Source organism: Glycine soja, chromosome 10, assembly GCF_004193775.1.
Source record: "Glycine soja cultivar W05 chromosome 10, ASM419377v2, whole genome shotgun sequence".
NCBI lineage: Eukaryota > Viridiplantae > Streptophyta > Magnoliopsida > Fabales > Fabaceae > Glycine > Glycine soja.
The window spans coordinates 49,869,568-49,883,715 of NC_041011.1; positions in this window are offsets into that span (position 1 = coordinate 49,869,568).

Below are 14,148 nucleotides of genomic sequence, written 5' to 3' on the forward strand. Positions count from 1 at the left end.
TGGTATATAGATAATTTTGTAACTGTCAATCGTGAAATTCTTTTAATGCAAAAATGGATTTCCCTTCTTTATCTCCTCATTTCATAATGTCCTAAATTTTTTTTTATTAAAGATAATGTCTTAAAAGTTTGTTCTGAAAAAAACTATATGTTAATACGCTTGATAATTAAAAGTTGTCTTTGTTTTTGTTGTTGTACCCTTTAGATTTTTTTAAAATTTTCATTGATTAAATATCTAACTTTTAGACTTTTAAATTTGTTTTATATCTCAATTTTTTATAAACTATAAAATATGTAAATGAAAAATAAAGATTTTAAATAAGAGTAAACTCACGAAAGGACCAAATTAATTTGCGAGACCTAATTAATTAAAGACTGTAATAACTAAAATTATACATAAACCAAACCAAATAGACAAAATTGAAAAATAAAAATGGCTAATTTTTAAATAAATAATGAGTAAATTAAAAACTATTGTGTGTGTTAAATTGTTAACGAACACGTGTAATCTAATAATGACCTATTTCGTTTAATTAATAAACACGAAAGTCTATTTAATTGTTAATATTTCAGAATGTTTAAAAACCTCGTTTGAATTTGAAACTTTATGTGATAAAATTTTGATAAATGTCAATCCTGTATTCCTTTTTACCTAAAAAATAATTGTTTGACGATCCATCTAGCTAGCAAGGCAACAAATGAATATTGTTCACAATGTGGACAATGACTCTTAATAATACCTCTTAAAAGGTGCACGTGATGATGGTCAAATAAAAGCAGTACTACCAACGACGTACTAATTGGCTTGGGGACCTTTTATATACAGCCATAGAAAAGATATAGAGGTAGGCTAATCTGTATTATTTAATTACTAGATGAAAATATGATACCATTAACTACGTGGGTCAATTGTTATAGAATTAATTCAACTTAATTAATCATTTTAAATTTAAATCTTAAATATATAATTATACTAAATATTAAAATAATTTTATTCAACTTAAATATAGTGCTAGTCTTGCGTAGAGAACATTTATGGCTAGTCTCTATAAAAGTAAAAAAAAAATAGAAGTATGATAAATTTAAAGTTTAAATATAATTGTCACAACGTTATTTGAAGATTTTATCATATAATTATTAAATGAAGTATGCATTTTATTATTTAAATGCGCATAAAATAATATATGAAAAATACATATGAAATAATTTTAATATATTTTATTTCATCTTATTTTAAATAATTAAAAGTTCAAACAACAATAATTAATCATTTCTATTTATTCAACATATAATTTGACTCTTTAGGTGTAAGCAAAGTGCTTTTTAAACTTCTAGAAAGTTAGATGCAAAGCAATATTTTTTTAAGCTTGTAGATAGAAATTAGTATCCTTTAAAACATTAATGAAACCACCATTTTTTTATATAAGGGAAAAATAAATTTAACTTCTTCTAATAAAGTCATTATATATACATATCGAACCATAAGTAACATAGTTATGTCTATCGACTGACTATGTTTTTATGTTTTCTTGCGTGCTATTATACGTTTCTATGAATCAAGATAAGATCAAGTATCACAATCAAATGGAAACTTCATTTTGAGTGGTGCGTTTGGTGCTCTACCAGTGCGTTCCATCATATATATGCTTAGATTTTAAGTTTGATAATTTTATTTCTATGTACAGAAAAATGGACTGAATAATAGAGACCGCCCTACCAGCCATCATTATTAAAATTTGATACGAGAAACCAAATGGTCAATGTTCGGTTAAAAATAATATTAATCAACGAAACTGAAATTGTCTGTTCCAACATGGCAAGTCTAATATATTCACGAAGCTTCCTAGTATTGATGAGGTTTTTTTATTTTTATTGTATTTTTGGGTTGGTGATTCATACTGATTATTGAAACACTAGGAAGCAACCATTAGGAGCCTAAAGCCAAAAGAAAGGGGTCGTAAATAATGCAAATACCACTAGAATTATTGCATGCAATATGCAAAGGCTACATGGCTTGTGTAGAGAGCACATGAATGGCAATAATAATTATACAAATTGCAAATAAAGGGGGGAACTTTAAAAACCCATGTGCAAATTATCCCTCTTGGATCACTCATCATCATTGGCCAGTACTATAGTGCAGCAAACAATCTAATGCTAATAACTAAGGGTAGTATAAAGTATAAACATCGAACCTTCCCAAAGTGGAACTTCCCTAGCCATGGTAATTGTTTTCTTACCCTTAGCCTTATTCTTTATTTATTTTAGTAGTTCTCCGTATTGTGGACAAGTCTAACTGCACCCCAGTTCAAATCCAGCTCATATGTGCCATAACTTCACAAATGCTGAGATGAGGCTTCTCAACAGCTTTGGGCCCATTAATATTTTGACCCAGTCCCCTTCAAAAGTGTCAACTTCCATTAGCTGGTAATTGGTAATGAAAGGTACTAGTACATTTTTTTTCTTTTGTAAAAATAAAAAAATAAACCTAAACTTTAGTGTCACTTTGGTGTCCTTTTATAAATTTCTCAAATATTCACTATTCCCCGTATGCAGTAAATGATAAAACGATAAGGAAGAATCAAGAAAAAACGTTACTCCCTTACTTGTAAATGAACTGAAATCCACATTAAAAAATGTGTTTGTGGCTACTAGATGCCTACACTGGGGCCTAATGACAGCTGGTTGATCAATGGTAGAATTCATGCTTTAAAAATTATCGCCATCCATTATTTAAAAAGGAAAAAAAAAATGGTTCAGTTAATTTTTTTTCAGCTCTATGCAAAGCACTAATCGGTGTAATTCTCTTTATTGAGTTGGTAGAATAAATAAATAAACTAAATAAAAAGATATAAAAATATTTTTTTATAGTTTGAATGCAGAGAAAATTGGGAAAAGGTTGAATAAAGCAAGAAGATATAACAACTTTAAATGATGTCTTTTTTCAATTTTTTTATCTTTAAAAATCAAATATAAATATCATAAATTTATAAAAACTCATGTATCTACACGTTAACACGATAGATAGACTAACAAAGAATCAATCTAAAAAGTATTATCTAGATTGATTCTTTTGTATAATTGATATAAAAAAATTTGTTAACAAATTTAAAAGTTGCAAGAATGTCCACATTCAAGATTAGTTGCTTTTTAACTACTTAGAAAGTATTTTTTATTTCAGTTTTTAATATAACAAGCGATATAAAATATTCACTGATGCTACAAAAACAAAATCACTACTTTATATATTGTATTGATTTTCCAAGAAAAATGGAACTCATATTAATTTACTATGTTAAAAAAAATTATATTGAATTTTCTATTTATACGGATACACGTTATGCGACATGTTTTGTAATTTTCTCTTAAGTTAATGTTGTAATAGTATTTTCCCTGCATGATTTTTTTCAATTATTTGTATGTAATAATATTAATAATTTCATTATTATCGTTAATATGTTATCATGTCATTTGATAAATAGATAAAATATGTTTTTGTTTCTTTTAAAATATTCTAAACTCATTTTTAGTTCTTAAAAAAAACATTTCTCCTACCCGTTTTCTCCTAATTTAGAAATATTTCACTTTTGATATCTAAGGTATATTTTGGACGATTTATAACCACTACTAAATGTTAACTATAACCGTTTTAATTATAAAAAGTAGAGTATTTTTAAATTAGAAAAACAAAAATATGACCAAAAAATTAAGAATTAAAGCCGAATCTGAAAAATTTTAGATAGATCAAATATATATTCTATCTTTGGTAAATTTAATAATATAAATATTAAATTATTTAAAAAATAATAATAGAAATAATAAATTATGAAAAAAATTAGATAACAAAATAGTTTATCATTTTTCCATTTTTAGATCACTAATATTAAGACATCATATTATATATCCGATTGATTTGCAGTGTGCTAAGTGTGATTAGTATGGTGGACAAAATTCTTTCTTATATCTAAGTAATAATACATTGTTCAATTTATATTAGTAACATATTAAAACTCGATTATATGAAGTTAAATAATTAAAACCTTCAGTCACAAAAGAAATAATTAAAACCTGTTATCACACGCAATATTTTTGGCGTGCTTATTAATTATCACGCGCAATATTTATCACGTCAATTCTTTGTACGGCCACTTACCTCTCACATACGCTCGTCCGTACCATGGTCTAAAAGCTCGTACGATGTAACGAGTGGAACTCATCATGGGACCACCGTCAAATGTTGTTTTTAAGTACATTATTTTTTTTTTCTCTCTTTTTTTAAGTACATTATTAAAATTTTAAAATGGTAATTGCAGATATGTTATTATTAAAAAAAATTATATGTTACCTACAAATTAAAAAAATATTTTACAAAATTTTAAAAATAATATTTTGCACAAAAAAAAAAAAACTATGCCGTTCATCATAATATTTAAGAGAATATACTACATTGACACCAGGCTAAGGCAATAAGGCATAAGGATTAAGAAATCAAATTTTCCACACAAATTCAAGTTAAACCAGCCATACTATTTTTAGAACTATAAAAAAGTAATTAGCACTCTATCTTAGATTTGAGTAACAGAAAATTGAAGTGAAAGTAACCAAGGCCTGGATTTTCTGCAAACAAACTCACCTTAACATTTTCGGCTACCCCTGCCTCCTCCTTCTTCTGCTTTGGCCTCTGGAAGCAGAAGAGCAACTGCAAAAACTCATAGTTATTACTATTCCCTATTCCTTTACCATGCATCACCATTTCCTCTTAACCCGACTTTCTTGTCACCACTCACCATCACCAGATACCCGCCAAAGCTTTTAGTTCTATTCTACACCATTCCTTAAATCTACCATTAAAGAACTATAAAGAGATAAACATAAAATTAATATTCTTTATTTGATGATTCATTACATACTGATAAATCAGTTCGAGTATTTATTACTTGTTGAAGAAAATCAAGATATGGTCTTTACAATATACAAAGCCCAGATTGACAGATGTAACTAATTTCAGTTCAATGCCACTTTCTCTGTCAAAAAAAAAAAAAGTTCAATGCCACATTCTCTGAGAAAATTAATCTCTAGTGTATATACTATATAGGAAATAACTCAAATGTTTTCCCTGTTTGCAAAATAATTACTTCTACTGGTTCTAAGCAAAACAAAGGCACGGTTACTCTTTATTCAATTCTGCTCCTACGAAGGGCCTGTTACTTTGAAGGAATAATGGGCTAGCAGCTAGCTACAAGAGCAATGATTTCAAAAAAAAAATTTAAAAAAAAAACAACTACAAGAGCTAGTGGGCTGTTTGTTTCTTGTACCAAATAATTACTTCTTGCATTATTTTTGGCTTCCTTTTTTTTTTTTGAAAGCACTATTTTCGGCTTCCTGCATTGGTTACACGTTTTACATTCTAGATTGGCCAATCCAAAACATAATAAAACATTCCGATCTTTTGTACCCATGATATTGGTGCTAAATATTATTAATTTTATTGATAATTATTTTTTATTGGAGAACTTAATTGATCATATTTAGTGAGATCTTTTTTGTTAATTATATTTTTTTATCTATAAGATTCAAACTGAGACATTATTTAAGGAAATAGAGTCAAATATTATTTGTATCAATGACTTGTTGGTTAGACAATGTATTTTAGATTACGATTTTTTTTATAGATAATACAAAATTAGAAATTTCAATTTAAAATTTTTTGTAAATTTAAAAAATAAATACAAGTCAAATTAGTTCTTATATCATAACTTATATAGTGAGCTAGGTCAGAAAATAAATCAATCATGTTGTCCACTCTTTAACTAGGACATCAAGATTTTGTTTGGAACCATGTCCTCAACAATATTCCTACTTGTGCTGCTTCTTTGACTAGAAATGAAATTTCATAACTTTCTTTCCTCTAAAAAAAACTTATAAAGTGAGTTGAATTGGGATAACTCATTTAATTTTTTGAGTTGGTTTATACTATTGAGTTAGAGTTACAATTTATATTAACATTTCTATTTAATTAATAAGAATTGAGTCATGTGAATTCATTTAAGGAGATAAAACTTTCTCATCACTATTTTCTTTTTATTCACACACTAGAAGTCTAGTCCATAATGTTTTGTGTAAGGAAAATCAAATTCACGTTAACATCAACAATAAGGTGAGACTAGCTCTGCCAACAAGAGTTTCCCATATATAAGGTTTGAATCAAAACCTTATTTAGAAAGAATCAGAATTTATTAGTTTTAAGACATTGATTAATATTTTTCAACTAGTATTTATACATTAATAAGTTTCCAATCTATATCACAATACTAGGCCCTAGAGCTAGAAGTTGTTCTTATATTAATGGTATAAATCATCAAGGGTAACAAGAGGCCCTAGAACTAGATGTTTTTCATGTCTTTTTTATTATTATTTGTACAATAAGTTTTTTACATCTACAATAAGGTGACACTAACTCTTCCAACAAAATCTATAAAAAAAAAACTCTCAACAAGAGTTTCCACGAATCAAAACTTTAAAGGAAAACTAGACACATATAACGTAAATCAAACATTTTTCTAATAATATTTATACATTATTTTTTAATTTATTATTTCATATTATTTTTAGGTGATACAAAGTAGACATTCTAATGTATTCTTTTTAAAAAAAATGCAGTATAAAAGAAATGTGTGGAAATAATTGTAATAATAATTTTCCACATCTATATCATGGTCCTAGAACTAGAGCTAGAAGTCTAGTAGTAGAAGTGTTTCTTACATTAATGGTTAAAGGTAGAAAAGCATTGAATGAAATTCATAGAAATATCTTCTATAAGAGACTTTATTTGGACGCAAATAAAACTTGTGTTCTTGTTGTAAGGCTCTATACTAATCATTTTAGTTTAGATATACTTTTAGTTTTATAAATTTTGTACGTTAGAATTTAGTTCTCTGAAAGCTTTTTTTTTATTAGTTTTAATTATTATAAATAATTTCTATCATAATATTAGGATACTTTAGATAAGAAACATATAATTAATTTATCAAGACTAATGAAAGTAGTTTAGTTAGTTGGTTTTAATTAATAATATAAAAAAATTAATTTTTTATTCCTAAAATAATCTTATAATTAAATTATTTAATTGATAATTATATTTAATAACATTTCTCATAGTTTGAAAATTATTTTTTTACCAATAAGTGTGACATATATTGTTAATAAGTCAATAAATGCATCTATTTTCATAGAAATGAGTAATTGTTTCATTAATGGATTTATAATAAATTAGGAGTATAAAAAAACAATTGATATATTTAAAAATAAGTCTATATTTTAATAATTAGTAAAAGAAATACTCATTTATTTCTTATATACAAGTCCATATGTAATTAATAATGTGTTTAATTACTCATTTATTATGGGTCAAATGGTTTAACCTTAAAAATTTTTGTAAAAGAAGTAATTTTTTAAGACAAACATATAAAAAGGTAAAAAAAAAAGAGTTTATTTTTTTAAAAAAAAATAAAATGAAGCAAACGTGCCTATATCACACCAACAGACATTATAGGGTAATATGAAGTGCCATATTTATATTGACAGAATGTTCTTTAAAAATTTACTAACATTGATACTACTAAAAAAATCAAGAGATTAAAATTAAATTTATTCATATTTGCAAGTGTTGAAAGCTTATTTTCCCAAATAAATCTCCAGTTGGTTCTCATGTTGATAAATGTTTGGTCAAACAATGGATCAAAACCCCATCAAACTGAGCTGTTTTATGCACTCCACCAGTAGTGTTTCTGCTATGTCTGGCCCTGATCGACCTAGAGACAGGCTACCCACCTTGGAATATATGTCCAAAACTAAAACAATGTCTACACACAAAAATTAAGTGCAATATTTAAGGCATAAAAGCTTGAATCTTCTTGTTCTGATTGAGATATAGTACTATAACTAATCATCTAATACAAATCAGTGTCTTTTGAAATTGTTTGAGTTACTATGTTATTTGTCATTGACACCACTTTTCCAATTCTAATCTTATATGGCCCGATACAATTGGAAAATGCCACTTTAATTAAAATTAAAACAAATTGAACAATGATACAGAAAATAGAAGGACATGGTTAACCAAAAGCATATCAATGAGGGCTACACAATTGTGAAAGAGCCACATGAAGATTGAAGAGAGTGGGTGGTGGCTGTCCAAGGTTGTTAATGCTTGTTTGTCTCGTGCTTCGGCTGTTTCCAATGTTGAGGTCCAACACACCTCACATCTTTCTAACTCTCAAAAAAAGCCTGCGAAGCTTCTTAGTACAGAACTGTGCACTGTTTTCTGGCCCCATTTTCCTCCGTGGACCCCCCTCTTTCATCCCAATTCAGATTTACAAAATAAATGTTAGACCAACCAAAAAGATTTGCAAAATAAATGCTACTACTACGCCTATGATTTTTCACTCTTAAAAATTATGTTGTTCTTATGGCGCGTATTTTATCCTACTCCCATGTCCTGTTATATTCTGATTATCAAACGGGTCGTAAACTTTAAAGCCTAAATTCTTCATTGCTTTAATAAGATATTGTTATCTTCATACCTGCATTAAAAATATCCACACCCTCCTCTTACTCATGGGAACAACTTTAGTATATGTACTCATACGTGTTGGGCATCCATGTACCCTATCTAGACCTATTTTAATTAAATTGAATAAGTTATTCATAATTTGTTTGACAAACTAGTAAAATATATTTGCTATTAGTACTAATATTAATATATGAAAAATCAATAAAAAAAAAAGTTAGTACTGGTCTAAAATATACTATTTAATTGAATTGAAAAATACTGAAAAATAATTTATTTCCAATTATAAATTATTTGGCTTAAAATTTGTTTTGAAATATTTCAAATTATATAAACGTAAGCTCAAGAAAAAAATATATGCTTAAAGAAAAAATAGAATATTAAAATGATTTTATGCAGTATGATTGTCTCTCATTCTCATATTATCTTTTAGAGAAAATTTTATTTAAAATATTGTTGAACATTAAATACGTGAACTTCTCTCTCTGCAAATAGTTAAACTTTGATACCTCATCATATTATAAGAGATTAGTCTCTTTAACGTGATTTAACTTCTAGTGGCCTACTCTCCTATTATGTTATATGGTTGAAGAAGATTTACTCATAGCATTTTTAGAGGTATTTATTTAACTAATAATTTTTAGATTTTTAAGTAGGTTTGTTACACTACATTACATTTAAATAACTCACTCATTTTATTTTAACAATACAGTATTTAAGCAATTAACATTTTTATATGTTTTATTTGCAGATAATTTTATTTAACTATTAAAATAATAACTTCTAAAGTAATATTATTTTATAAGAAATCATTTCTTATATGAATAATCATGTTTAAATTTAAGCAACTCACATTATATATTAGCTCCAAGGGAGAAAAAATAAGAAACAAATCCTTTATCTTAAAAAAAAAAATCCTTCATTTAAGCAGCTCTGTTAAAATTACTTTTAAAATACTCATAAATGTAAACTCAAAAAATGAGGTGTCTAAGTGAAAAAAAGAAGATAAAAATTAAGAAAAAGAAAATAAAGTAAAGAAAGTAGAAAAAAAGTGAAATTATTGTCTAATTAGGTGCTGAGATAAGGACGATGTAAACATCTGAATGAGATGTTCCATCATGGTCATGGCCTCATGGGGTATTCGAATTCCCGTCGAAATAAGTGCCAATTTTCCATTGATGTTATTATTTTATATTTAGTTACAATGTTAAATTATATACCTTTACGGAATAAATCTTTATTTTATTCTCTGAAATTATAACATTAGTCATTTAATATTTTAATTTTTTTTATTCATAAAATATTTACTTTGGCTTTTATTTTGCAAAATATAATTTACTTCAATATTTTTCAATACAATCGATGATGAAAAATATAATAAAAAAGAATTAAAATAAATATCTTTTTTGGAAATTTAAAAATTAAAGTAGATTTGCATAAAAAAAATTAAGTGGATATTTAATAAAGTTGAAGGCTGTAAAATGGTAAAGCTTACTTTCTTAAGCACTAAAACAAAGACTTCTTAATTTTTTTAAAATATATAGAATTTTATATATTTGAATTAAATTACATTTTGTTAAAAATAATTACATTTTATTAAAAATAATTCAGGGTTTACTGTATTTTTAATCCCTATTTTATTTTAATATTCAATATTCTTTTACTTTTTTTTGTCTTTACTGCGTATTTGTTTCACTTCACAAATTTATTTATGAAAATATAAGCTAAAAATGTAACATTTCTATGTTTGATACCATCAAACAAATTATACAAAATTATTCACGGACATTATTTATTCTTAGGAATCTATATTATATAAAGTTTGCTTTTGTATATATAAAAGGATGAGAATTCTATATTTTGATGAGAATGAAAGTTTTTTTTTTTTTTTAAAATTCCCATTTTCTTTATTCTAGTTTATTTTTTAATTTTTAATTAAATAAAATTTATTTTTTTTAAGGAATGATAAGTAATTATCAAGCATCTTTGATGAAAATAATCAAAGAAATATGATTCTCAAAAATATAATTTAACCTGGAAATCAAACACCCCTTAAAGGACTAAAAAGATAACAACAAAGATTCTTATAAAATAAATTTAATAAAATAAAGCATAAATTCTAAAAAATTAAGAAATAAAAAACTCAAAACGTAACTAGTTTTACAATGTTTTACTTATGCATTAAAAAATAATATTTTCCTTAGGTAAGTTTTCGAGTTGGATGTTGGGTCGCTTGACTCAAAATCATAATCTTGACTCATTACTACTTAACAAAATAAAATAATTATTTTATACACCATCAAGGCATCACTTACAATAAACTAGTTTTAAGAAGGATTTTTTTCTGAAATTTTATTTTTAATTCTTAATCTAAATTTTCACAAATTAAAGTTCACTTTTTCTTCCATAGTCTTACTATTAATTAGTTGTGACATAAGAATGATGTTAACAGCATGTTAGTTTGTCACACCATCAACAAATATAACACAATAATCAAGTATATTCTTTTCTTTTGTAAATTGTAATTTTAATCTCTTATCAATTAGTCTAATATCATGAACTATTTTTAATAGATGATAAATTATAAAGATAATTTACTAAAAAAAATATATGTGACTATCCTATTATATTTTTTTATGACTTGGTAAGTCATTGAATTATTGATGTTGTTATTACATTATTTGATAAGGTTGTTATTTGATAACATGAATTACAAGAAAAAAAAGAATTAAAGATTTTAATCAGTTAAAATATAGATTAAGGACTAGATGTAAAAAAGATTTTTTTAAAACGAAGAGAAAAAAATATAGTTATTAAGAAAAGTAAAGTCATTCACAATGATTAAAGAAATATGAACCATATATTTATTACAACAAGAAAAGGGAATAATATATGCACGTATTTTTTCCCTAGGGAGAATACTTAGTGCACTTATTTTAAAAAGATTATTCTCCATTAAAATCAATTCTTATTTAAAGAGTTTAATTTTCATATACAATTTAGTATAAATTTTTAATATATCAATCAATATATAATTTTTTAAATAATTGTATGTACTATTTGGATTTGGTAAACCTTTATACTCTATGACAGGTCGAATAAACTACTCAAATTTAGAGTATCCAATAAATTTGAATAAGAAGGAGAAATTTTTTTATCTTTTTTTTTTTAAAAAAAAACAAAGATAAATCCATAAACCCAAAAATTATTTATTATTAGAATAAAAATAATATAAAATTATATATTTTCTTATTTATATTATCTCAGAAGGAAATTGAGATCTTGAAATTCAATCTCACTAGAATTATCATGATTCACATAAATCATTCTAATTTCAACCTACTTATTGATTTTTGCATATCTCAATTATCGTCAAAATATATTTGTAGGATATACTTTACCATCATTAATGGAGAAGTCTCCATGAAAAAATCTTACTAAATGACATCAAATTGTTATATAATTTATAATTGAATCACAATACTGTTTAATATTTGTTTTTATTTTTATATTTTAAATTATTTTAAGTCATTTTTATGTTGATTTTTCCCATCCTCAAATCTCAATTTAAATTATTTTAAAAATTTTATGATATTAAAATTTGTTCATCTTAAATCTCAATCCCTTACACTCCCAAGTTAATTCTTTCATTTCTAAAAATGACTTCCCCCCCCCCCCCAAAATCTAAACCACGTGTATGTTTACCAATTTACTAAAAATAATTATTTATATTTATCTTGAAATTTTCTTGGTTTATATATTTTTAAAACTTTACGTAAATTAGAAATATCCATGGAAAAGAATATTTGTCAATTTTACCGATTGTGTGATTCCTTATTCCTCCACGTGTTATTTTTTATTAATAGTTTTAAAAATAATACACTATTTTTATATTTAAAAACTTGTTTTAAAAATTAAAAAATATGCAAAAAAAAAATTAGTTTTACTAATTTTTATACAAATTTAGTAAATGAAAGTCTGAAAGTCCCCTTTTTTTTTTGTTTGAAAAATGTTATCTGAAAATTAGACAAGATACTCTCGTGCACACGCGTTCTGCAGTGCCGGAAAATTTGCTGATCGCAACGGTCCCATTTACAGGCTGGGATGTGAAATTCAAATTGACCAACTTATCTATCTTACACAGAAACTCCGACCCACGAAAGAAGCCCTATTACTAATACTAATACTTGTGGGCTCAACCCCTATAAAATAACCTATAACTCATTAACTGTACGGTCTATCACTGCCCTAAACAAAACTTGCATGGACCCATAACAAACAAATTAAACTTCCCATGCCGTATATAGTATTCCCAAGGAGAACCTACTAATATTTTTCTGTAGCCCCTAAAACTCTGGATATTCTTCTTTTTGGTTTTTTTTTCTTTCTGAAAACAAAATTAAAAAAATTCTCCAACTGAATGAATTATTACTCTTTCTGAGAACGACTCAGTGCATGCAGAGAACTCTGAGGTCCAGAAAACGAATATTTTCATATCAAAGTTTTACTTAACTAAACCTGTGATTTCATTTCAAGTGAGATACAGATTTGGAGATTTGGAATGTCTTTAAATCAAACCCCCACCGGGAATATTTGGAAGAACTTATTCAAGTTTAAGAAAGCAATTTATAATCTTTCAATCTTTTTTTCAGTTGAACATATGAATATACTCACATTCGATAAAAAAAAATTATTGATGAAGTGTTTACGTAAAGTGACATTAGATTTCTAACATGAATTCTGTTTATTAGGAAAAAAAAAATGAAAGACGAGTAAAATTTAGTTGGATGGAAAACAACATCTTCCCAGTAAAGACATGCACATGATTGTTCAAAATAAGAGTTAAAATTCCTATCCATCCAATAATGCACGTATAATGTAGCCTAAAACAAACCATATAGTTGCACTCCCATAAGTATCCTAGTTTAACGCGGATCACTCTCAATGCAATCATATTCACAAGAGACATCTAAAATCCAAAACAAAGATCGTGGAGTTTGCTTGCGACACCCCTCCACTCATCCTCGTGAATGGTCTCATTTGTCGTCGAGAATATACCCTCTATTTGCACCTCTCCCATTCATTTTGAACACTTCATCGCTCAATAATACCTACTAGATCAGCCGACTTATTCCAAATCATAATTGCATTCATTATAGATTACCTGATATAAAAAAGGATATTGCTAGAAAAAAATATATTTATTAGAACGTAAAAAAAAAACAATCATGAACAATACAATTTTATACATTTTAATAATTTTTTTATTTTTTAATGAATGCTCCTAGTGTGCCGATTATCATTCCCCTAAAAACAAAAATTACAAATAAGTCATTTCCTAAGCTTGCATTTACTAAAACATTCACAGAGCATAAAAGATAGTAGATTAAAAACAAACTATGAAGATGGATAAGAAAAATAACAAAGGTCAACCATAACGAAAATGTTTGTCTTTCCGTCCCGTGCTGTGAGAGCATTGGGATATTATTCAATTATTACGAGGGTAAACGTTGTCCAAAGTCCTAAGGTCTCGTTATTCTCAACAGCACCTTTTTGGTTCCCCTACCTAAAATCCTATAC